Raw genomic sequence first — 27607 nt, forward strand, 5'->3', positions numbered from 1 at the left:
GACACTGAAAGTTGCCATGAAAACTTTTTGTTTTGCTTTGTTTTTATTCTGTAGGAATATAGAAAATTTATTTGGTCTCATTGTTGGCTTCACAGCTTTCCTACACAGGTCTCTTTTTTTTTTTTTTTTTTTTTAATGTTTCATCTAAGAGTATTAAGCACACTTAGCATTCTGTCTTTTCTAATGAGCTTTTTTAAAATGTAGACAAAAATATTCAACTTGTTTTATATAAGCATTAATAAAATTGGAAATTAGAGAAGGATGGTTGCTCCTTTATTATCCTCAAGAGTTATTAAAACTTTCTTCCACCTCCATTCTTTCTGCTTCCCATTTTAGTTTATTATTAATTTGTTTGAATTATTTTTTTTCACTTCAGATCATCCTTGTTACAGATCATCCATGTTTCAAATGGAAAAAAAAATCCCTCCAAAGTTATTGTTTAAAAGAAGTTTTGAACAAGGTTGTCCTTCCACATAGGCAGAAGGATGACAGCTGCATCACTAACAGTCTAAGATTCCCCAAAATTGCTGTCAAGAAGCTCCTTGGCTTCTCTTCTTGTCCTTGCAATGTTGGATCACTGCTCAAACATGAAGAGTCAGAGTGGCTTCCAGGTTGAATCTGTTGTTCTATGGCTACAAAGGATGTGCTTTATGTTCATCTTCAGGCAGTCCCTATCAGACTTCATTTTTTCACTCTTCAGCTTTTTCTTGTTTTGGCATTCATTTCTTTGAATCATAGCATCATAGAATGGTTTGTTTTGAAAGGGACCTTAAAGGCCATCTAATTTCAACTCCCATGCCATAGACAGGGACACCTCCCACCAGACCAGGTTGCTCAAAACCCTATCCAAGCTGGCTTTGAGCACTTCTGGGGATGGGGCATCCACAGCTTCTCTGGGCAACCTGTTCCAGTTCCTTCACCACCCTCATAGTAAACAATTTCTTCCTTATATCTAACCTAAACCTACCCTCTTTTAGTTTAAAGCCACTCCCCCTTGTCCTATTACTACAGTTCCTGACAAAGAGTCCCTACCCAGCTTTTCTGCAAGACCTTTAGGTATTGGAAAGTTGTTATAAGGTCTCCTTGGAGCCTTCTCTTCTCCAGTTGAACAGCCCCAACTCCCTCAGCCTGTCTTCATATGAGAAGACAGCCCCTTGATCATCTTCGTGTCCCTTCTCTGGACTTGTTCTAGTATGTTCACATCCTCCTTGTGCTGGGGACCCTAGAGCTGAACACAGCCCTCTAGGTGGGGTCTCACAAGAGCACTGTAAACTTTAAACAAAACTTTGAAAGGTTCTCAGTAAACAAGGCTTTGCCTTACAAACAGTAAGAGGCTGGTGGTGAAATCCTTGGTGAAGTCTATAACTGAAGAAGCCAGACCTGCAGTAGTAAGGTTCTTGAATGTTAATCATTTAATCATTCTGTGGTAGATAGTTAATAGGATTAGATAAAGGTTTAAAGGAACTGAAATCAATTCACTACTAAGAACTTTGGAGCTGCAAAACTGCATTAAACCTAAAAGACATAATTACTAATTGTCATGAAGAACATGCTTTTTGTAGCATAACATTCAACTTTGGTTTTATATACATGTAAAGTTTCCAGAATTTCCATAAGGCTTCTGATTTTGAAGATGCAGAAAGAAAAGGTTTCTCTTTTCCTTGTTTGTCAGCAGCAGCTGCCTGTGATTTTTTTTTTTTTTGCTAGATGACAATTGCAAGCAACACATTTTAAAAAGCCAAATGTGATATGCATCTTTATATTACTTTATAGCGACAAAACAAAAACAACAACATCAACAAAAAAATACAACCAAAAAAAACACCAACTGTGACTAAAGGCTATATGAAGTGAAGTCTCTGGCCTCACAGGTTCCTGATCATTGATGCATGTAATTTTTAAAATTGTCAAAAAAAGTGATTGTGGCAACCAACTACCAGTAAAAAGCTTCTTTGATCAGGCTTTTAAAACTGCCTGTAAATATTTGTGGAGTTTGATTGTAGTGTGATATAGTGTGATAATGGAAACATTGTAGGTTGTTTACGAAGAAAGTAATGTTGATGGTTGGAGAAAATGAAGTAGTGTTTAGTTGATTGATCTTTGATAAAAGTAATAATAATAATAAAAACTTTCAGGATCAAGATGCTTCTAATTGACTTTGCAGGAAGCCATTATGTTAGGCATGAAGCTTTGAGAGCCAAGCTTAATGTCAGTACGTGCCACCATCCTGAACTGTTTGTCTTTAAGGTTGCCAGTGAGTACTTAGAAATGGGGTAAATAATTTTACTAAGCTTTTAACCTTACAAATAAGCCTGGAAAATGTACAGGGTTTTGATTCTTACTTATAACAACAACAACAAAACAAAAAAAGCTTGTTGGGAGCTAAATGTCGTGAGATCTCAGGATGTCTACTGTGTAAAGTCTGTGTGTTTAGCTGTTTAAGTTCCTTACTTCACCAAAATTCAAATGTAGGCTGGGAATGCTCAGAATTACAGATCTGTGTATTGTCTACCCAGAAGCAGGTTTTTCTTCATGTATCAATGTCAAGAGCCAGATGTTTATTTCCTGAGGGGCTGGACTCAGCCACTGCTGGTGGAGTTCAGGCTGTTATCCCAAAGAAAAGGAAATTTAGGCTGCAGAAACCACACATGGCTCCTGCTCTGCTGGAGCCAGCAGGGCAGGCAGGCAATTTCTGGATGAGGAGTATGCGTTTCTGAATCCCTCTGTCTGCCAGAGACTCTCCAGCTATCCCTGCTCTGGCCAGACCACTTGGACTGTTTTCCCAGGTACGATTTACCAGTCAGTTGTCTTTCTGTGCGGCAGCACGGCTGTGTCATATCAGTTGGCACTGGTTGCCTTTGATTTGGCTGCTCTGTGGGAAAAGCAGCCACGTCCACATCTACAACCATAAGCAGGTGCCTAAGGAAGAGGAGTACAGGTGAGGACAAAGTACTGCATCAAAATCTATATTTAATTTGAATATGTTTGAAAAATCTTTGGAAAAAAAAAAAAAAAAGAAGAAGAAGAAAACTCAGGGAATGTATTATGAATTAAGTGAGCGCACAGTTCTGAATTAATTTGTATTGTATCTTACTAGTAGTCAAAATCTGTACTTTTTGTTATAGGGTGCCATCAGGGTGGGCTCCAAAAGTTCTGTTAAATTTTATAGCACCTCAAAGGAAGGTACCAGAAACACTGAGGTACTACTACCTATAAAGTGAAGGCAGGGGTCTCCATTCTTTTGTAGGAAATAGCAGGACTCTGGCAGTTTGCACTGAATAAATGTTGTAAATAGATTCCACCATACATCAAAAAAATCACTTAGCTTTCCTGGAAAGTTATGGAAAAGTTGAATTCAAACCAGTTTATCAATAATACCACAGGGGCTTTGCATTTGTGATGGCTTCATCTGTGATTCAGTGAATGATGTTGCCCAATATGCAATGTTCCGGCATTTGGTTATTTAGATCTTTCCTTCACCTTAAGTATTAAAACACACATCTGTTCAGCAACCTAGGTTCTGGAGAGGGGAGTCTCTGTATTCATGCCTTATGCAGGACAGAGTTTAAAACCTGATAGCTTGTTTAGTATCTAAACTGCTTTTGAACAGCAGTGACAAAAGACTAAAATAAGTAGGATCTATATAACAGATTAATCTTGGAGGGATGGTCACCAACAAGCTTATGTGACGAAGTGTGGGGGTGCTCTGTGGGTCCACACCACAAGCCCTGATGGCAGCGGCCTGGGGGCTGTTGGTGCACCTTCTACCAGGTTTTCTGCTGTAGCCATGTGTTCATTGGGTATACAGTAATAATAAATCCAGAAGAAAAAATGTAGTTCATGCTTCTACTGTTATGTAAATAAATTGAAAAATAAATAAATAAATAAACATGTTACACCTCTTTGAAATGCTTCAAATGGCAAGTATAGTAGGTAACACTGTTTTGCTTGTATTGGAAAAGCCAAAATGGTATCTAATTAAGTAAAGGCAAACTGTTTAGGTTGCAGGAGTAATAAAAACTTGTTGTAGATATACAGGCTTTTTGAAGTATTTTTAAACTTGAGAACACGCTTTATAGAAGTACTCTATCTTGCAATGCAATATGAGAGATTAATTCACAGAACTGCAGACTGGCTGAGGTTGGAAGGGACCTCCAGAGGCCATCTGGTCCTACCCTGCTGCTGAAGCAGGGACACCCAGAGTACATAGCCTAATAAGAGCAATGTTACAAGTGTCTTGAATACATACCCAGAAATTAACAGTATCTAATACTAGTGTCTGTTTTTTTTTTTTTTTTTTTTTTGTGCAATTAGGTTTTTAGTTAATCATTAGGAATCTTTCATTAGAATACTTATGAGTTTATTCTACCTAAAAACACTGTTAGCATATCAAGTATTTTTAGTAAGACTGTAAATTATTCAGAAGAGAAATGACAGGGACATTTCAAAAATTGACTGAACTTTTTGAAAGAGCATTTCCTGTGGATGACTTGTTATATGGGGAAGCTGGAATGCTGTACATGTATGCACAATCCTGAATGTGCTTTCGCTGGCTGAACTTTGTTTCCAGAAAACTGGAAAGAGCTGCAGAAACTTTAGTGTGTATTATGGGATATTAATATCCTTCCTGAGTGTTCAGTGATTGTGAAATATTTATGCTGTCTATGACTTGTGAAGATGCATACCTTTTGTACGTGATATGGCCCTCCCTCCATATCACTACTTTTGTTAGAGAATGGCCCTCCTGCTACTTGCAAGTTGAGTTTCTAATTTCCATTATTAATGTGTGACTATGCATAAACCAAGGGCTTTGTAATACGATTATTTTCTGCTGTGCTTCTGGATTATTACATATAACTTGTTTCTTGATTACTTCAGATATTTCGGATGATTCTGAGACTGAAGTTTGATAAATCCTGAGTCACTGAGGTTGCCCTTGATAAAGAATTTGGAAGATGAAGATAAATTTTAGGATCTCAATAGTAGGTGCCCTGGAATTGAAAGGACATTTTATAATATGTGAGACTGGATGTTATATAAGACTTGGTATATAGGAATGGTAGATCTGTCTGCTATCTGGTGGCTAAAAAAAGCACTGTAGAAGTAAAAGAAATGCCTGTATTCCATCTTCTCTTCTTTCATTTTCTGTCACTTCTTTTCATGTTTGACGGCTATTGTTTTCTCTTACTTTGACTGGAATAAACTTCTGATTTCTTACAGAAAAGCTGCTATGTGGGTTTTTTGTGTACTTTAAATAAAATTCACATTTTGCACACTTCGACCTTTTGTCCTGTGTTAATGGAGGACATCTCAAGTTTCAGAAAAAGCGAACATGCCATTTTGCACTAACAAGCAATTTAAAAAAGTTGGAGTGGCATTAATCACAAAATTATTCACAAAATTAGTCCATTCTCAAAAAGCTAAATGCAGAATAACTAGCCTTTCTGATACTTATTATACTGGATGGGATAATAAAAGTGGAAGTGTGGATGAGCATTTCTTTGACAAATTTATCAGTAAATGTGGTAGGAAAGGGTTTCTTTCTGTGTTATGTATTTGTCTTTTATTTTAGTTATAAAAAAGAGAATGTGTTCAGCTTTGCTCATGAATGTTCCTTTGATCTGGTTCCTCCTCTGGTTCTTTGTTGTTACAGGGAGTGTTGATGTGGAGTAAGATTTGGTTCCAAGCTGCTTTCCTCTTGTAAAGTAAAAAGCAGAGTCTCTTCATGTTTCTTGGTTCCCCTTTTGTTTTATTGCCAGCTTAATTTTCTGTTCCGTTGCTTGGTGTTCATCCTTACTTTTTTCACAGGAGGCATTAAATAGGTGCTGTAATCTTTTTAAGAAGGCATGAAGCCATTCCGATTGGGATTTCTCTTTTGTCTCAGTATGTTAAAATCAGTTCAGTGGTTGTATGTTACAGTGCTCTCCGTCTGCTCTCCTCCTGCTGGAAATGAGTGGATTAATCTAGTTCCAAATTGCTGCATGGAAACCCTTTGCTCTAAGTCAAAAGAAGTCAGTGCAAGTCCGTGAATCGTTTTATGAAAATACTGGATAGAGTTTCAGGCTTCAAGTCCCTGCTGATGCATTAAATTCTTCATGGTATTGGCAGGGGAGAAGCAGGGGACCTTTCTTTAGCTGGATAAATAGGAGAACTGTCAACTCCAGATGCCTTGAGAGACTCCAGGCAAGCTTTTAGTACAATTACAGAAGGACAAAGTGGATTGGACCTGTGGGACTCCTATGTGTACTGAATTTTGTTTAGCCTTTTGGTCACCCTAGCAGGGGAAAAAAAAAAAAAAAAAGAAAGAAAAGAAAAGAAAAGAAAAAGACACATGTTTGAAGCAGCTAAGTTTATATTTTTGGGGTATAAATATGGGGGTGTAGCATATTCATATGCCCACATGTAACTATTAAAAAAAAAAGTTGTAATTTTTTAGGAAATGCTGTTGGCAGAGGATACTCATACTTAAAAATAAATCAATAAATAAAAGTACACGTCTTCCAGTGCCTAGAGCACATGGAAAGAAAGTTGTGAAAACTTTGGTGCTGTCTTGGCATTAGTATGGTTGGAGGTGTGGGAGGGAATTTTGCTTGTTCACCTGATCTTTGTCTGCAGATGGTTAATGACTGTCTAATCTTACCTGACCAGCAGGGAGCCTTCAGTGATTCTTTAAAGTGTTAAATTATATTAAATGAGACAATAAAACTCAGTCATTATTGTCTACAGCTGGGTATGATACAGTTGGGTTGATACATTAACAGTTGTTGATTGGTATGATAATCACACGTGCATAAACTGACACCTTTTGATGTAAAAATAAGGCTATATGTTGTATTTTAGTCCTTGTTCAAGCAATATTGCTTATTCTTTTAGTGTTTTAAGTGTATTGAAACTACTTCTGAAGTGTATTGAAGCTACTTGTATGTTGAAGCTGCTAAGCTTCAATACAGATCTGGTAGGAATATTTCTTCCAAAGCACAATGCCGTCTGATCACATGCTCTGCATTTTTAATCTTTTCTTTGTGGCATTCTTTATGTTACATAATGAAATTAACAATATATAACTATCATATGCAACAGGTCCTTTTTGTCTGTTCTGACTTATGGAGTGGGTTATCCTACACATTTTAAATTGAAGTCCTTAATTAATTAATGCAAGATAGCAATTTTGCTTAGCAGAAAACTTTTGAAATCCAGCAGTTACTTTGCTGTAGAAGATCGACTTTTTGCCTTCTCCAAATAGTGTCTTTTTATGCATTATAAGTATTTTGTTAGTTTGTTAGTTGAACTTTATTTCTCCTGTGCCTTTTCTACTTCTCTGCTTCAGGAAGTCCACCCAGTTCCCATTCATGTTTTTAATCTAGTTCATCTGAGGTTTTTCAGTGTTTCAGAGTTTCAGAACTGGCAACATGTGGGAATTCTGGGTTTTAACCTTGTTTTCGCTATTGCCAGAACCAGCAAAGAAAAAGGAGGAGGAGAAAAAACAAACAAACAAACAAACAAACAATGAAAACTGAAAAAGAAAGAAGATAAATACTCTCTTGATCCTACAATTTAAGTGAATTTAGCTTCTAATGTCATCCATGTTTCTAGTCCTAGTGAGTACAGAGAAAAATTTGAAAACACCTCTTAAAATGTGAGCTAATCATGTATCTCTGGCATTTGCAGTCTAACAAAATCATCAAGTGTCAGGAAGTTCACAATAAAATTGTACAAGTTGGCAGCAGTATCTGGTTTCTTTAACTGACTCATCAGTTTGCTCTGACTGAACTGAAATTTTGGCCTTTCTTTGACATGTCCTCATTGATGACTAATTATTACTTCAAGCTCAGCATTAAGCTTTTTTTTTTTTTTTTTTTTTTTTTTAAAGGCGTTTTTAGCTACCTTATGACATCCCTATGAATTTCTTCCTGAATCATTACAGTTAATGCCACTCTTGTACTTGCTTTGAAGTGAAGGTCCAGTATCTTGGACCTTCACTTGACCTATATATACATATGTATAATGTCCTAAGGCCATAAATAAAAAAGTAGACCAAAGTTTTATTTAGCCTAGTATGTAGTGATAGCCAGTGGCCTAGAGAAGGGAGTAAATATACACTGGTGCTTTTGTATTATCCATTGTTCCGCATCTCAAGGATGTACTGAGTCAAAGGCGGCAAGTTTGTGTTTAATCACTTTCAGTGGATCTTTCTTTCATTAACTTGTCCAGTAATTTCTTGAGCAAATGAGAAATTTAGCATCCAACTGCATCTCACATGGAAAAGTGCTTTCTTGAACCTTACATTCCCCAGTACCCTTTGATATTGTCTGCACTTACATTAGCAAAAACAGTGAAGAGTTCTTATCTACTTTTCTGTGCTTGTCAGTATTTCATTAGAGATCTAAAGAAAATACATCCTTATCACTGAAATGTGTGATCCATTCACAAGATGCTGACTCTCTGAACTGTAGAAAGTTCTCTCATAACTGTATGGCTTTATGAAGAAGCCATGTATTTTATGTGTTATTGCTTTTGCCACTTTTAAATAATTTTTTGAAGTTACCTGGCAGACCACAAAATGGATTTTTAGCTCTCTGGGTAAACTACTGGGATGTTTTAAAACAAAACAAAACAAACAAACAACAACAAAAAACCCACCACACACTTGTTGGGCTTTGCTTTTTTTTTTTTTTTTAAGTTATAATGGATAGCTTCTCAAGCCATTATTAATCATTTTAATCTGAGAATATATATATATATTTTATCTACTCAGAAAAGAAACAAAAATATTCAGAAAAAAAATCTTAGATTCATGGTGTTTTCCCCTTACACTTTAGGATACTATTACACATGCTTGTGATTATCCTCTCTGCAAACAATTATCAGAAAAATGCATCAGTTTTCCAAGTCCCACAGAAGAACAGATGTGGAATTAAGTTTCAAACAATGTACTCTTAATCACTTACATGTGGATACAAAATGAACTGGAGCTCAGTGGGAACGATTGGATGCTTTGTTAGTTGAGTGTGGAGTGGAGAATTTGCATTTTTCTTGGGCTTCATTCTCTGAACAGTCCTTTGAAAACAGTGCTAATAAATGAATAAGAAAAATGTCTGTTTCAGATATTTCACTCTTTCTAGAGAGCCCAAACCTCTGGAGACCACCTGAGTTGAGCCAGAATATATTACGTATATGAATATGAAAGAGATTGTGTATATCTGTAATATCTGTATAATTTTCTCCCTTTACTTGAGAACTCTTTTAAATGCTGCAAAGGATATTGGGGAGTAAAGTAGCTGCATATCATCTGTGCGTTTTCAAAAGCAATAATTTAAAGCAGCCAGCTCTGCCTGTAAGAGGTTTTGAATCAATATTCAATTGCTGAAATACCATAAGAAAACAATTATGTAAGAAAATACACTCATGTTGTGTTCTGAAACTCAGCCTGCATTGGAAAAATCCCTTAAAAAGATAGACTGCCCATACAAATACTTCAGACTTCAGAAAGCTAGTTAAGGAGAAAAGGTTAGTAGATAAGGTCTCAAATTTACAGTTTAAAGCTTTACAGAATTACAGATTTAAATTAGTGCACCAACCAGACAATGAGACTTAAAGAATTTTCTGATTCATGTTTTTGGAATTTGTTCATAATTCATAAGAAAGCTCATGGAAGCTGGGCTATTCATAATTTTTCCCAGTATGATTGCCTTCTCTCACACATACATACACACATATGTCTTGAAAAATATGTTTTCAGTTGCTGCAGAATTGAAACTATTGTTAATATGTGTAATTTATGCATAGAAGATTATTTTTTTTAAGTTATTTGGTCCAACATAAACTGAAAAGAATGTGCTACCATGAATCTGCCTAACAAATTTGTTGATTCTTAAATTATAGCAAACTTCACTGAACAGACAACATTATATCTTATTTCAGAGTCTGATAGTGGTTTCTTGGAAGTCATTGAGCTCTGGTGGAAGTTTTAAGAATGGTCTTGTAGTGTTAAACTGAATGGTTAAGAGAGCTGTGAACTCATTTGCAGATTTTCTTGGCCCTCAAACCTGGAGTGGGGCATGAGATTAGTACTGATGCATTTTCCTGCCTTCCAAGGGTTTGGAATGGGAGCCTTCCATCTCACTCCCTTGTTGGCTGGTCCTTAACTTGTCACCACCTTGCATATTCATCATTAGGTTTACTCTGTTAGCAAGGAAGTGTCCGATGCCAGTTAAAATATTCATTGCTAACAAAATAGCAAAACACAATGTTTTGAGAGAATGAGGGAACAGAAGGAATTTTCATATATGTTTGTTAATGCTCTGGTCAAGTGTTGTCTCTTAGCTCAATTGGTAGAGAGATCCATGAAGGCTAAAGCAGAGTATATATCCTTAAAGAAATATTTCCTATGGATTTTTAAAGGCTGTTTTGCTTGTGCTTTGTGAACTGACCAATTTCTCCCTTCTTTGTTTTTGTGGAGGTCTGCTTGACCTTAGTTTTTCATGTTTTGTTTCAAAATATTTTTTTTTTCATGGATATTACTTTGTTTATGCACTTCACAAAAAACAAAAGAGCTAATCATATTAAAAATAAACATATTTATATCACCATGTCTTGTTTTTTAGCCTTGGTCTAGAATGACATAAATGGCCAAGTATTTAATGTTCTTTAAACATGACTTTGTGAATTTATTCAATATAGATCTCTTGTGCAGATTAAAGATTAATAAATGCAGTTGTCAGCAGCATTTGAGAATCAAAAGAACAGGACACAGCTAATAGTTCCATAACCATGTAGGGACGACAAGGCTTAGACGAGAAACTGCATTTTAACATTTAATACTTGAAGAGTATTTTAAATGAACTTACAATGTGTGTCTCACTTTTAACAGTAGGGTTTGGGGTGGCTTTAAGGTATTAAGTACATACTTTCTGTGAGGTGATTGAAGGTGTGCTAACTTATTGTAAAAAATGTATATATATTTGGATGAGAAGAGCTTTCAAGTTTGTTCCCTTGGTATTGCAGGCAATCAGGCTGTATGCAATTCCTTTTAACATGTCATCAACTTCTGACATAAAACTATACTTTCTGTCTCCACTTCTCTTTAAAGGCTGCTGTAGAATCTTTGTATTTCTGATGGCATAGAAGTAATATTTTAATGTGCAACTTAGACACATTCACAGTTAGTTTATGATTATTATGTTCCTGCTCCAACATTGGCTTGTTGTTTCAATATGCCTTCTTTTTTTCTTACATTTTAACCACTTACAGTAACTGTAGGAAACAATTATGTTTCATTTTTAGCACTTTCAGTTTTTCTAGGTGAAAGAGGGCAAAATTGCATCTTTTCTCAACTCTCCCTTGATCAGTTCAGCTGTTCTCTCTTCCTAATTCAACATGGATCTTTTTCATGACAAACACCTTTTCATGAGTTTCAGTAAATATTGTAGGAAGTAATCTTTTGATTGCCATAAACTTTCTGGTATGTTGAATACCTGTTTTGGGGATTGTAAAGATTAGTCACTTCTGGCTAGGAAGCCCAAGTGTGCGTATTCGAGGGAAGCATTTGTGACTATGATTTGTTCCTTTAGAAAAGCAAGCTGGATAGAGATTACTTAAGAATTTTCAGGCATCTGTAGAAACTGCAGGATGTTCTCCAGAGCAGGAATGCTGGGCAGATAAAACTTGAGTAAGGATTTTTGTTTTAATAACAAGAGTTTACTGAAACACTGAAACACTAAAGACAGGCACATGGAACCTTGCCCAGTGTCTCTATTTTTTCTTTGCATTGAATATTGCATTTGGTTTTCGTCTTCTGTTTCTGCAAGACTGAAAATCAGTTCTGAGACATCAACAGAATCATAGAATATCTTAAGTTTGAAGGAACAATAAAGATGTTGGTGTCCTAAGCAGTACTTTTTTTTTTTTTTTTTTTTTTTTTTTTTTTTTAAGCTTTAATTTAAAGTCTGAGTGCATGATAGGCCTACTGGATGGCTAATGTTCCGATGGGCCATTCAGCTTGACCTCAAAGCAAGTTCCTTCTCCTCAAACTAGTCCAAGTTCTAGGTTTTGTGACTTAGCAAGGTTATTAAATGAACCACTGAAGTGTTTCATGATTATAAAGAAGCTTTACACTGGTGGAAGGTTATCATAAAGTTATTAAGGTTGGAAAAGACCTCTAAGATCATCCAGTCCAACTGTCCACCCACCACCAATATTGCCACTAGACCATGTCGCTAAGTATTACATCTACCCTTTCCTTAAGGACCTCCAGGAATGGTGACACCAACACCGCCCTGGGCAACCTCTTCCAATGCCTGACTGCTCTTTCTGAGAAGAAATTTTTCATAATACCCAATCTGAACCTCCCCTGGTGCAGCTTGAGGCCATTCCCTTTAGTCTTATTCCTAATTATCTGTGAGATAATGAGTTGACCCCAATCTCCCCACACCTTTCTTTCAGGTAGTTGTAGAGAGCAATAAGGTCTCTCCTGAGCCTCCTCTTCTCCAGACTAAACAACCCCATTTCCCTCAGCCTTTCCCCATAGGACTTGTGTTCCAGGCTCTTCACCAGCTTCGTAGCCCTTCTCTGGACATGGGTTATTAAGAATCGTCACTAGCATCTATGGTTGCTTTAATTTTATAAGTCACTTTTAATGTGTATGTATTATGACATCTCTGCAAATAAAAACTGTGAGGGGAAAACCTGTAAATAAGTCCAGTACAGAATATGTGCTTAGGGTATACAGTGCTGTTTTCCTGGCACCATAGAGGAGTTTGAGAGTGTATTTTGAGGTCTTGTAAAATCTTATTCATGCCTTAGTAAGTTGGTTGCTGGTTATGTGTTTGGATGTTCTGTTAGAAACCTTGTCTTAAATGTAAAAGAATTTGAATGTTAAAATGATTCTGCTTTTTGGGAGGTGAGGGTCAGAAGAGGGGAAGATTTTGCTTAAGGAAATTTCTTATTTCAACTGAAACCACAAAACAGGTTTCTAATTAGATTGTGGTGCAGGAGTACTCAAAAATGCAGGAATCTTGTAAAGCCATTTGGAAACTTTATTGATTGTTTTCATTGAATTGTAATAGTCGCAGTTTGCATCACTGGGATGATACTCTGAATATAACTTTGGCATGAGAAAGAGATGCTGGATTGAAAACAAAACAAACCCTGCAGCCGTTGATTTGAAGAGCATGTGTGCGAGATAAAAATTTTCTGTTCTAACTATCATGATGGGAGAGTCATGCAGTGTTCTGTGACAGTGCTGGGCTGTCTACCCATTAAATACAACGGTGTGCTGTTTGCTTACACGTGCTTGCAAAACTCCAAGGTTACCATCTCTAGGCCTTCACAAGAAGATTGAGCTGTCTCACTTGGAGTCATTCTGTTCCACTTCTGCCAGTAGACTATTTGTAAACTTAGCATTTTGCAGGCCACAGTGTGTGGTAATCTGGGGCAATAATTTGGATGCTAATAATACTCTTCAGAGGTTGTTATTTATTAAACCATTTGACATTTAGGAAAAAGAATAGCCTAAGCTGGCCAAGTGTTTCAAGTTCATTGCTGAAGAACATGCTATTGGTAAGAGTATTTAATTAGCAAACAAATGTCAGGGCCCACGAGGGCATTAATGGGCCTTGTCATCACCACTCGGCCTCCCCTGGGTCCTCTCCTCACCCTTGTCTGTCAGCCCAGGAGCCTGTTTCAGCCCAGCTGGAGCTGACAGACCGGACTGGAGTGGTGTTGCAGGTCTGCCTGTTCCCAGCTTGCTCCCACTGTTACAAGTTGACATGGTGTCTTGTGCCTGGTGATGAGACTGTCCATGGGACACATCTCTGTCGCTGTGCCCATGACAGCAGTGTGATAGAGCTGCTTTCTCAATTGCTTCTTGTCTTGTCACTCATGGTAGTGGCGGAGCTGCAGCCACCTAGAGTGTCTTTCTGTCCAAAATGGGGCCAAGGACATTTTTGGTGACTGGGGACACGTACTTTTTGAAGAGATTACTGCAAAGCTGCACACTGAGTTTGGCTGTCTTAATGAGGGAAGGTGTTCAGTTGCTCTTGAGTTGTCAGAAGTGATGTGTTTAATGGAGTAAGTCCAAAGCCTTGACAATGCTGTAACTCGCAGTGCTGCCGTGTGAGGGTGACTTGCCTTTTTGCGTTGCTGTCCCTGTCTGTGACATGGAGATGTGACTTAGGAAGTGTGTTGTGAAAGTGGACTTGCTAAGTGCTTTTACACAGCCCTGAAAGTAAACAATTTATGTCTTTTTATCCTCACAGTTAACACCAAAGATAAGAACTCCCAGTGATTTCGGAGAATGTGGGATCGGACTCCTAGCTGATGTTTCATATTATTTATTTCAAATAAGGTTTTAAATTTAAGCAAAATAAACACTGTAGGATGTAACTCACTTTAATGAATAACTTCACCTAAAATAATTTGCATATCTTTTGTTTCAGTAAGTAATAACAGACTTGTTAAATAAATGTGGTAATTTAATTCACTGATCTCTCAGGTGCTTATTGTATTAAGTAATGGGCTAAGAGGGATCTTTCATTCACAGTGCAGGTCTGTTAATGCTGCTGTATTTATTCTGTTTAGTTTTGTGGGAATTGCTAGGATTATAAAAACGTAGTATTTGGTTTAAACGTTTTAATGATGTGTAAAACTAGGCCGTACCATTTTCTTGGTTAAGGTGGTGTGATGGGAAAACATGAATTAAGAGCATGGATCAGCAGTATATTTGGAGTACATCTGGGTTTTATTAGGTGTAAACTTCAGTGCAGGTGCATTTGGGTGAAATGCTTTCTGTAGTGTAAAAAAAATGAGATTTTTTTTGTTCTCGTTGAAATAACTTGTAAATTTTATTGCTTTGCATGGTATGCTGCTTTGAGTTTTGAATTATGTGTCTGTAGATATATATTATGATCTACATTGAACAAATTAGGTAGATTATACTGGAGAAATACTAGAAGGAGAACTGCAATTTTTTTTTCTTGTGTATGTGGAAAAGAAAATAGCATGGGAAGAAATGTTAAAAACAAAACAAAACAACAACTATTATGTATCATAAGCTGTTATTTTCCTCTCTTGTTTATTGTAATTAATTTAGAGGTTTCTAATCTGCTAATAGTATAACCCCAAAGAAAATGTTTTCCCATTCTTGTTTTGCTGTTATTTCTGAAGCTAGCCTTAATGACGCCTATAAAATAGTATGTTTTTTTTTTTATACTGTTCTGCATTGATAGCAAAAGACAAAGAACCCATTGAATGAATTATTTCTATTCATAGTGACATAATTGGTCATACAAACTTTCCTGAAGTAAGTAAATATTTCTTTGATTGGAATACTTGCTGTTGTATAATACATGGAAGTATCACACAGTAGTGTATCTAAAGAAAAGCTACTTGAAAAGGATGTTTTAAGATACAGCGGATATATCTGTATCATTTTTTTCCATTTTTGCTGGGGAGGCAGAGTATACCCTGTTCCTGTTGTGTAAAAAGTCAGGGTATGTGATAAGGGGAAGTTATCAAAATACCTGTGTTCTGTTAACAGTGTCCAGCTTATTTGCTTCTCTTGCTAACTGTAAATAAGTTTAGATCAATGGCTTTGCATGGTATACAGTATAGAAGACTCTTTCTCCATGTATTGCACTAAAATATTTCTCTGTGCAAATAAGAAAGTAGCTAAAAATTAAGAATGTTGTATTTTCTTTGGATGGAGAGAGGGGATTACTGCAGCAAAATTTAAGGTTAATTTAGTAGAAATAGATTTTATGTGGTTTTGTCAACTGTTGTAGAACTCCATCTGAGCTATTTAGAAATTTATAGGAAAGAGCTCCTGAGAGACAGACCAAATGCACAAATGTGTTTTTCTCATTCATATTTGTTTGGGAGGATTTGGGTTGAGTGTTGGCCATCTGTGGAATAGATGAAAATGCACACTGCCTGTGTGGTGATGAGAGAATGGAAGGTGTGTGCCATTTCTTCTTGCTTTGTCACAAATGTAATCTCAAAAAAGGCTCTCTTCTTTTTAATATAGTACTTACTCTCCTCTGTTTTTGTTGCTGTTACCGTGTTTGGGTGAGAAAAATAGTTGCTGTGTATTAGGCAAGTAGAGGAAGCTGTTCTACTGCCATCTCTATGGGCTAATCTTGTTTTCCCATCTGTGTTTTATCCATTTCTTAGGGAGCCAGGACTGTGTGAAGAAACTTCCTTAAAAACACAATTTAATTGTAATTGTCATAGAAATCCATTGATTTTGCCTACTTAAAACTGACCATGCATTTAGGTGCTTGAGTCTAAAGGAAAACAATGTGACCTTTTTGTTAATGAAATGTAGTTCCTCTGTCTCTGCTAACGCTGCAGTATTTTCATTGCCATGTTAACTACCTTTAAGACAGAAGGGAAAAGTCGGAATAATCGCAGCTACTTTTTTTTTTTTTTTTTTTTTTTTGTGGAGTGTTCCATGTACTGGGAATCCAGAGGTGATTTTAAGCCTTTCTTGACTCTTCAGTGCTCCCAGTATTTTTTCCCCTGCCCTCAGCAACATGCTTTGTTAGGAGATCTGTGCAGATTTTCCCTTGTAAAATCGTATTCTCAAAAGCCAAATCACACCTCTAATGAGTCTGCTGATCTTCCATCTCAGTTTATTCTTGTATAAATGGGGAGGTTCTTCATATATCATCTGTGGATGTGTGTATAAATACTCAGAATTTGTTATTATTGTGGGAAGTGGGAAATCGTGTTCAGCATCACTGAATCAACCTTACCTAGCCTTGTCAGCTTATTTTATTACCTTTTTTAAATTTTTGCTACTGGGTATCCAAAACTTATGTGGTGTTCTAGTTGTGTATTTCAGGAGGGATGGTAAGAGTGAATAATCTCTTATTAATGGGAGTTTTGCCTGTAGAGTAAACACCAGCATATTCTTGGCCTTCCATATTACCACCTGGGGCTAACTCCTGGCTTACTTTTGGCCTGTTCCCCACCTGGGTCCCCAGCTTTCTTTCAGCAGACCTGCTCCCCAGGTAGTCAGTCCTAGGTCTGTAAAGGGATAAGTCCAACACAGGTAGGGGACTACATGTCTCATTTCTGAGTTTCGTGAAATATCTATGGAGTAATGGTGGAAGGGGTCTGGATGTATGCTTCTAAGCTTGAGGGGTTGAGCCTGCTACATAGTTCATTTTATTTCACTGTTTTAGGAACTTCTGTAGTTCTTCCTAAGTCACATCTAACTTTAAAACATTGTTATGAATTTGAATGTTATATGCAAATCATTTTAATTTTATTTTCAAAACTTGGCACATATTAGTAATAAAATAGAGGAAGAGAAGAAGATGCAATGTTGAGCATGGTTAGTGGTTCATGTGTTACTTCTTCACACATGCTTTTTTTTTTTTTTTTTAGAGACTTAGTGGTTTGGAGTGAGGTCCAGTATGCTACATTTCTAGCAAAGCAGAAGTGTCATGGTAGTGAAATGTTACCCGCATGCTTATAGTCTCTTTTGAGTGGAGTTGTGCCATTCTAGCCACTAGAAACTAATCATAAATATTGTTTTAATGTTTTTGGCTCTGTACCTTTCTTACATTTTAAGTCAATTATTTCTCTAGGTATTGCCAGGCTTCTGAAGTGGTTGACCAAGACCTAAGGACGTGGAACACTGGTGAGTAAAAGAAATTCGGATTATATTATCTAGTATTTCTACATGCTGTCTACCTCTGAAACTTGACTGCTGTTTGAGGGTTGGAGGATGTGCAACAGGCTATTCCTTTTAAATATTTCTCTTTTTTTGTGAGCACCACAATTGTATTCAGAGTATTCATCTGATATTTTCAGCATTGATTTTAAGAAAGCAAAGAGGAGGTAGTGACAACGGCTGCTTTTGATAAATGAAATCTCCTCACTACCCACCACTGTGAGTTAAAAAATACTGAACTTGAATGACTAAAACTATTTAAAGTAAAATAGTTTAACCTATGCTTCAGTAACATAAACGTGACCTGTTGTATTAAATAAGCAATACCAAATACAGACTTCTCAGAATCATGGCAGTGTATACACTAAGACATATAAAGTCAGATCTTGTTCCATAATACATGGAAACCTAATGGCGAGTTAATAAATTAGCGTAAGGTGGGTGATTCGTTCCTTCTTCTTCCAGGGCATTCAAGAGTCCTAAAAAGTTAGTCTAACGTTTACATTAGTTCATCTGGTACTCTTAAAATGTTACAGATCCTTGCTCACTTTGAAGGTCCTCAGTTATCTAGGATAGTTTTGGTCATGGTGAATACATGACCAGAGTTGTTAGGAAGACTGAACAACATTAAGGTGCCTAGAGAAAAATCCACGTTTTGCCCTTGCTCTTAAGTGTAGACTTATTAGGAGCCACAGTAAACTTCAGGATCACAAAGAACTAAGCAAAAAGGAATTCAGACTATATTGAACCTCACTAACCACTCTCATCCTCACTGAGGTACCCACACATATACAGATTTATGTGGCTTCATTTGTCTGTGTGACAGTGTGACACATTTATACATGCTCTGTGTAAGTTAAGTGTTTCACAATACACAACTGTGCCACTGAGTTGAAACAGGTGTGTTAATCCAACAGGTACCACTCTGGTGTATGTAGTGTTTGATCCCACAAAAAGCTGAAGCTATTGGAAAGTTTCTTTACAGTGTACAAGGAAGAATTCCAGTCTGTGCCTCTTCATGTATGGGCTCTGTTAATACCACATGCCCATTCTTCAGAACTCACTTGCCCCAGGTATTCTGAAACAAAAGCTATCCCCCTGTCAAGTTAAATGTACCTATAGTGTAAGGGAAACAAAGAAAAAATATACAAGGTTTTTAAAAATAACTAAAAAATTTCTTGTGACTGCTGCTTGTGGGTGACTCAAACTTGCTTAAAAGTAATCTTATAAACAACATAGCTCATGTGAATTTACTTGTGATCTTTTAGTGACATTTAATCATGTAACTTCAAACTGAAATCATTTCCTTCTTTACAGAGTGCTGATATTTGTTATTTTATGATTAATACCATAGCCTTTCTGGTTGGATGCTCTGATACGGGGCCCTGATTCATCACAGAATCAGAGGATATGCTTAAGGGTCATCAAAATATAGCTAAAATACTGTTTGTTTAGAAACTGAGAAGATGGTTAAGTGTTTTGTTGAATGCAAAAAAGCTGAAGCACCAACTTTTCTTAAGTTGGAACCTTGCTCATACTATGGATCAGTGAGATGATACACCACACTTTCATAGCAGTTGCTGGGGATGAAAACTGTGTACTGTATGGTAATTGGGCTGGCCTTGATAGAGCATAGAGAGTTTAAGCAGCATTACGCAACAGCAGATATAGGTATTCAGTCTTACAAGTTTGATGCTCTTGAAGAAGTTGCTAGTTAAGAAAAAAAGATACTTCTTATTAATTTAAATTTGTTTCTTGGATACCTTTACAGTTATGACTAATTTTATAGTAATGTGCTCTGTAGTGCTTAGCAACATAACAAAAATACCAGCACATGTATTAAGAGTGTGAAACTAACTTAAACAAAGACCAACTGTCAGCATCAGCAGATGGAAAGCCTATGTAGAGGGATACATACAGTGGCGATGGTAAAATTGCATGGTTAATAAGATTAGCTCTGTGTAGACCTAAAACTACAGATCTAAAACTTGGAAAATGTGAAAACTACGTGTTTTGAACAGCCAGCCTCTCCAGGTGACAATACTTACTTAGCTGTCATGCATAGGTCCCAGTTAGTTTTGGAAGATAAGGGTTGTACTTCCAGCCTTGGAAACATCTGGGAGAAACCAAGGTAAAGGAAAGGAAGTCGAGTGTCTTTCTGAAGGCCTCTCCTTGTGTCCTGATGACTCTCATAAGAAGGAAAACCATAGTTTGCTCATGGTGTCATCTTATCCATGTTTGAACTTCATCTGCCTCATGACAGTGTTTTTATGATGTAACGGATTATTTATTAGGTTTTTAATAAAGCATTTTTAATAAAATGTTAATGGTTTTGATGTAATTGAAAGGTCACTGTATGTTAGTCCAGCATAGCTCACAGAGCTCACAGCAGAATACAGATCAGGACAGGGAATTGATTTTGTGGTTTTGTGTTTGGTTTGGGGTTTTTGCTTTTGTGTATATCAATACAGTTAAGTATTCTGTACATAACAGTACAGAGACAGTTTCCACCCCCCATCAAAAATGGAGCTGTAGCCAGTCTTGCCGGTTTTACTTGTTCTCATTAAGAGCCAGAGTAAATAGGAAGTTATATATTTGTATTGCTTTTCCTATATGAGCTACCTCTTTTCTGTGTGGGGGGGGGGAGGAGGTGGTGTGCCCGTATTTTGTTTTTCATGTAATTGGTCTTTGTATGCTCCTCCTTTGGAGAACTATAAGGTGATATTAAAACACTAACTTAAAACTGCGTCCCACCTCAATTTAATAGAAACAGAAATAGCAATGGGCCTTTTTCCCCTTTCTCATCTCTGAAGGTAAAGAAAAGAAAACAGAGGTTGAGTTTCGAAGCCAGGAAAATCAGAAGGTTTGGAGTTCTTTCTTTGGGAGGTCAGTGGGAACTTTCAGATGCTGTAAACCAGGCTGAACTGATAATTTGCTTATGGAGCAACAAATACAATGGCTAATTTTAATTTTGTTATTTCTGGAACTTAGCACAGCTCTTGACATGGAGGTGCCATGCCACAAGCAGTGAGTAAACAGAAATTGCGGCCGCAGGAAGGAGTGTGGCATAGAGGATAGGGCTGCCTGTCATGACCCTCACATTCTATTTCCATGACTATTATTAGTTTGCTAAGTGGTATTAGGAAAGTTGATTGTTTCTTAAACTTTTTGTCTGTGTAGCTTGCAAGGTGCTTGCTCCAGATACCGTGCCTCAGCATTTTTCACTGTGTTTTAGAGTCTGTGGCTTCCTTCAGGTGCTGTTGCAGTGCTTGCAGAATTTCTCTCATGCTGTGATATTAAGTCTCAGGGACTTATTGTGTAATGTGGAATCCTGAAGACATTTGGGTATTGATTCTGCAAGCAGTAGGCTAGTAATACTGTACAGAGCATGGTTTAATGTTGCATCTGGACTTACGCAACTGCAGGCTGATGCCAAAAGGGGCAGTACTGCTTCAGCCTGTTCCTTCCCCTCTCTTGCATCAGCCCCCAGCCACAAGGTGAGTTCAAGGTAAGCAGCTGATTGAGTAAAAAAAATCTAACTACCTGGGAAGGAAAACTACATCAGATAACTTTGTTGGGTTGGCTTGTCCTGTGGCTGTGAAATTGCTAGATGTAACACAAGGGGCAAACAGGGAATAAAATAAGCAGCTGGAAGTAGGTGCAGAGAGGTATTTCAGCTTTTTTCTGCAAAAAGTAATAAATACACCACATGAGACATAGCATGAAAACGTGTGCTTGTTCAGAGTTGCATTTTACAACCAGGTTTTGAACATTCCAAAACAATGGCTTGCAAAGGACATGATAGCCCAACTTCATTTCTGCTGCTGTTGCTGCTGTCACAGTCTTCATTGGAAGTATATTTTCAAAAAAATTGCTTTATAATTGGCTTCACTGAAGGAGCAGTCATCTTTGTGATCCACATTGCATTTTAAAGGCATATTTCTGATGCCTAAATATAGCTTCCATTTTACTTCATATAAATGCAAGTCCACATAATCTCTCATATTAAGCTGACAAAAGTTGCTCTTGATGTGATATATTCTGCAGACATTGAGTTCATGATTTCCCCTTTAAACTCTGTCAAACAACTTCATTCTTCTTTGAAAATGACTTCTGTAATTGGAGTTGACTCTTTGAAGGGCATTTTTCACCCACTGCCCTTTCTCTTAAAAATGTACGCACTGTATTAGATTGGTTTCTTTGATCTTATTTTCTTTGTGAGCCTAGTGTAATAAGATCTTGTGTTGAAGGACTTGTCTTTGCCCTGCTCACCCAAAGTGTTTGTGAAATAAAAAAGGGTGAGGGGAAAGGAAGAAGAGAGAACAGAAATGTTAAAATGATTTTGGAAGATATAACATTTAACTTTAATCAAAGAGCCCTTACCCACAGCCCACACATGGTGGCAAGGATATGAATATTTCCTGACAATTGCATTCACGGCTGAGGTCACCGAGTAAGTTCAATGAAGGAAGAGGAATAGTTCAGCCACTCGAAATGTGAGTACACCTCTGAGAATGCTGCAGCCCGACGGGGACCCCGGCTCTGAAGCCCTTGTATGGCTGAACTGGCCAATGATGTTGCTGAAACTTCACATCTGTTATTTCTTACTGCCCGCTTTTCTGGCAACAGCCAATCTTCATTTTTTCCATTATAGGCAGCTGCTGGAACTAAAAAGGGTTTGAGCTCATTTTCAGATGTGCTAGATAGACTGTTTTTTTACCTTTCTCTTCCCCTCCTTCTTTCTACTACGTACTATAATGCAGTGACTTATTTCAAAAATGTGGGATCACTGTGTTGTGCTCTCTAGATGTGTCTGAGGATAAGCAGATGTGTTGGCCTGTACATGCAAATCAATTCTTAGGAACCATCATAACCATTATCATTTCTTAGGAACCATAGCTTAGGGCCATCGTAAATTCTGGAAAAAGCTATTTTTAAGAATAAGCTGTCAGTGAAAGAATTAGAAGAAATCTGTGTAGCTTCAGTAGGACTGATTTTGAGGAATCAGCACTATTTGCATTGAATCATACTTTCTACACCAGTTGTGATTAGGGATACCTTGCACAGAAAGCAGCACAGTGCACAGGGTTCAGTGGCAGAGCCAAGTATTTTATGTCCAAGGAGAACCAAACTGCTTAAAAGAAGTAGTTCCGTTTCCATTTCTTGAGACTGACTGACCCTTTTTCCGTGTCCCACAGAGGAATTCTTTTCTTATGTCCTCATGGCCCTTTTTATCTCAAGCTGCTGGAGCTGTTAGATTACTTTCCAAAGCTGTTGAAAGGAGGGAGACATTAGGGACTCTAAGCAAGCTTGCAAATAACCTGTTAGTGGCTGTTCAAACTCATGTGTCTGAATATATTGTGGAAATGAAGCATAGAAAAACATCTTTTTCCCAATAAATTTATGCAGGCAAACTGTGAAAAAAGTATTCATTGAGAGTTATGAACTGATTGGCCTGGGCTGTCAGGTGAGCAAATGTTACTAGCCGAACTTTTTACAAATAACATTTAACCACCAAAATACCAACTTCATTGATTTTAAAACAGCATGAGATCAATGGTAATGTGATTTAATCAAGGACAACTATTAACTGATGTTTGTGGGTGGGAATCCCTGACCCAAGTCCTGTGTTGTGATCAAGTGATTGCAGAGCTGCCCTCAGCCAAGCAATTGGAGCACCGTGGGTAACACGGAAGGATTTAGAAGGAAGAACAAGCAATGGTGAATGGATGTGATTGACTTTCAGTGCAGTGGCACAAATGAGAGGGATATGGAAAGAAGTGAAGTAATGTATCAGACCGAAGTGGAGTATCTTCTTATGCTATATATACTTCCTAAAAAGCTTGAAGAAGCCCATGAAAGAGTAGTGTTGCAATAAAAATTTGCTTTAGGCCTATGATTTTCTTTTGTTTTGCACTTTTCATGTCATATCTTATTTATTTATTTATAGTAAAAGCATAATAGTTTTGTCTAGTCTGTAGAAGTTTGCAATTGTCCTTGGCTGGATCACTTTTAAATCCATGTCTTGGACAAATAATACAGGATGATAAATATTTTCATAAGGCTTCTTTTGGGGGTAAAATGTAATGCAGTAGAAAATGAAAAACTGAATAGTCTCCAAAGACTTGAAGATTTTATTAAATGAGGAAAAAATCCTTCCCTCCACATAATTTTCTCTGTGTATGAATGTGTATTTTGTGCGTGTGTATTGGAAAAGCTTAGTCTGAGAATAACAAAAGGAAATTCTATACTAGGTTGAAAACATCTATTGAAATACAAGTAGTTTTCCAGATTGTGTTGAGCTTATTTTTCTCTGGAAATTGGATACAGTTCATATCCCTTCCTGAAACTGTCAAATCTGTTAGGAGTATGATAATAACTTACTCTTTCATGTACATATGTACAGACAGCATTTTATTTTAAGCAATTAAAGCAATTTTCAGGGTCTGCTTCCCTGGCATTTTCACCAACCCATCCTCTGATGGTTGGTTATCAGACTGGTTTTGTTCATTACAGATTTTTAATTGTTGATTGGTTTCTTGGCAGCTGGAGGGACTCTACTTTAGAAGGACTGCTAGCATATCAGTGCTTGTGACATACAGAAGGGATACTGCTTAGTCTGTAGCTGCAATATGTAAGGGAATCTAAGTACCACTGACCAAATGACATGACTATCCATTGAGAAGTCCTCATACCATATGTTTTTACTTCTTTTAGTCACCAGGCTGTGTATATACTCCCTTCTAATTAAAGGAAGTCTGTGAACGGGAATAGTGTGCCTTAACTTGCATTACATGTCAGCAAATTCTTTCAAAAATTGATCACTTCTCTTTTAGGATGGAACTCAACTTTTTTTAATCACTTCTTGGACCTGGAATTAACTGTAAAGGAGAGTCCATGACAAACATCAGTTTTCTGAACCCCAGCTTTGAATGTTAGGTACAGAAAGGTCTATGGAAAGGAAGAAGTTTAGCAAAGAGGAAGTCTACATGAGACATCAGCTGTGGCAGTAACTTTTTAGCATAAAGAATAATGTTTATCTTTATATTCTCAAACCATTTTTGTAGTTATATGCTGACAAGTCTTGCATAGACATATGTAGAGTGCAGTCTTGAGCAGAATTTGGCCTGTGGTCTCCTAAAATAATATATTACAATCTCTTTCTCTAGAAATTGCTGTCTGCTTGTAGCAGTTCATCTTGTCAGTAGTCTTGTGTAATGTTAGTGCCATAAGATTTGATGTAAAACTTAATTGCACTAATATTATATTCATGTTAATTTTAAAGTTAGGTGGAATCTAAAAATACTAACTCAGTCCAGTAGTAGTAGGCATGCTAATAAATTGTATGAAGTTTACTGTGCTGGTAATCCTGGTGCTGTGTGAAATACTGTGCCATGCACTCTGGATATCTGATTTATTATAACACTAATCCAACATTTAGGACCAATTAAATAAATCATTCTAAACATAAAAGTAGACAGGCACTCTTTTAATGTTATGTTTCCTATATCTCATCTTGGCTTAATGACTTTTTATAGAAATGAAACTTAGAGAAGTTTAGGTATGGGTGGGTGTGCATATGTACAGATTAGAAAAACTTGATTTTGTTCTGTTTATTCATCTCAGGTATAGTATTAGCTGCTGAAACACTTTCATAGGTACATGTTTTCTATGCTAGAAAATGGGAGGAATATAAAAGGCTTGCAAACTTATTTAAAAAACATGTGGTTATGATGTAAGACAGGGTTGGTTCTATTTCTGTCTCCTTAATATCATAGTATGACATTTAGTAAGCCCTTTGACTCTGTGCTTTGGTTTCCCATCTGCAGTAATGGTTACATTATCACGACTTGTATACAAGGGGTCTCAGACATTCTAGAATGGACTCTTTCCTGCCCTTCTCCTACAACAGCTTTGTACCACGTCTGTAAGTCTACCCTGGGCTGACATGCACTGGTTTATCTATGCTTCCTTGAATCTCGTAGTAAAAAATTATTCTCCCTTTGAATAATGCTTACATCTCAAGCTGCAGTGATGTTAATCCTTCAAAGGTATGATCTAACTTGTTCCTCTGTCATGCTACTGAAGTTGTGCTGTCTCATTTTCCTTGGGCTACCCACATCCATCACACCACCTGGCCAACTCTGTAGAGCCTTAACTAGGTAGGCCATTTCTTTTTATAACCTTATTTTCGGTACTCTGCATATGCAGATACCGTCTTTGGGAAGAAGTGGTTGGCCAGAGAGGTGGTGCAGTCACTGTCCCTGGGGGTGTTTAAGGAAAGGTTGAACGTGGTACGTAGGGACATGGTTTAGTGGGTAATATTGGAGGTAGGAGGATGGTTGGACCAGATAATTTGGAGGTATGATTCTGTGATTCCTTCTGCAGGCCAACTCCTCATAGCCCAGGCCCAAAGCCAGTCTAGTCCTGGGTGTCCTTGGGAGAAGTGCAGCCTAGCTTACCATGCTGCTCCAGCTTGGTTCAGTTTAGAGAAGTTTAAGAAAGCATCCCCAGTCATCACCATGGGTGCAGTGAGAAGGACAGTATGCTTCACCCCATCATCTCCTATATTCTCTTTCTGCATGACTGCTAGGAAGAAATATTCTTCAGGAAGGAGAGGAGTTGCAGTGGCTGGGTGTAATTTCCCCTCCCCCAACTGAGATTTTCTGGTTTTTTTTTTTTTTTTTTTTTTTGGATGTGGGAGTTAGGATGAGAAGTACAAAAACATATTTTATATATTTTTTTTTTTTTCAGTCTGAAACATGACTGTGTTGTTCTAGGTCTGAGCATCATTTGTTTTCATTCATGTCTGTCATATTCTGATGCTCTCATGGTGGGTGTGCATTACTGTTGTGCACATCACAGCTGCCTTTTATTAATGAACCAGTGAAAAAATATGAACTGTGTCAGTGGGGAAAATGATGTTCATGATGAATTAAGATCTTTCTCTTCTCAACCTTGGCTTCACTATGAAAGAGTTCAGTCTAGGCAGAGCAGAAATGAAAATGAGCTAAGTAAAAGCTCAAAGGAAATAGACTAACTTCATAAAAAAACATGGGAGATGATCAACCTTATTAAACTGATGTGAAATGACATTTAATGACATGATTGTCTAGGAAGGCCATAATTTAAAAGCTCTTTCTGAGCCCAAAGATGTGTGTAGAACCTCAGTGCTGTTTTGGCATGCGCCTGGACACAAAGGTCAGAATTTCATACTTACAGGAAGCCTGTCAAAAATCTTGTGCATTTTCAGGTATTTGAATAGCCTTAAGATAAATCTAATTACATTGGAGCAGTTTTAATAATTTTACCTGTTGTGGTGTCAAATAGCTCTAGCTACTGGCAATAACACTGTAAAGCTGACTGAGTTTGATTCAGAGTTGTTATGAAGTATAATTAAGACACGTTTGAAGCGTTTGTAGTCATTGGAGGAAAAGAGTTATTTAACTGATGAATTCTTGGCTGACATTATGGAAAATGTAGTAATAGGTATCCACAATTATGATGGTTTCTCAGGAAACATCCAGAAAGACGAGAGAGAGGAGGGAAAAAAATAAAAGATTTCAGATACATGGATACATAGGTCGTCTTCAGCGATACCATTGAGAAGGGAGGAGTTTCTGCATTCACTTATGAACACCAAAGCCTCTGCTTTTAGAAACATTCCTGTTTTAAAAGGTGACTGTGGAATTTCACAAGGGTTGGTGGAAATTAGAGAAACAGATGAAGAGCATGAATAGCAAATGAAAAGAAACAACACCACCAACAAAAGCCAGTAGATAAGGATTTCTTAGAGAAACAAAGGTTAAAAGTTTTTAATTCCCTGGCTCCCACAAGCTAAATAATGTTTGTTGTTCCTACTATCTCCCACTCCCTAGGATGTGAGCTAATAAATTCTTGGGTGTCCAAGTTTGAGGCTTGTAATCTTTT

General features: G+C 37.2%; 1 protein-coding gene across 2 annotated transcripts in view; it reads left to right on the plus strand.

The window, feature by feature from the left end:
• LHFPL2 (LHFPL tetraspan subfamily member 2) overlaps positions 1 to 27607 on the plus strand; it is a 129510-nt gene that overhangs the window by 49380 nt on the left and 52523 nt on the right. For both annotated transcript variants that reach the window (XM_082783322.1, XM_082783323.1), the window contains exon 2: positions 17592 to 17644. The gene's annotated coding sequence lies outside the window, so the exon portion shown is untranslated. The remainder of the gene's footprint in view (positions 1 to 17591; positions 17645 to 27607) is intronic.

The sequence above is a fragment of the Aythya marila genome, assembly GCF_965140915.1.
Source record: "Aythya marila genome assembly, chromosome: Z".
NCBI classification, from domain to species: domain Eukaryota; kingdom Metazoa; phylum Chordata; class Aves; order Anseriformes; family Anatidae; genus Aythya; species Aythya marila.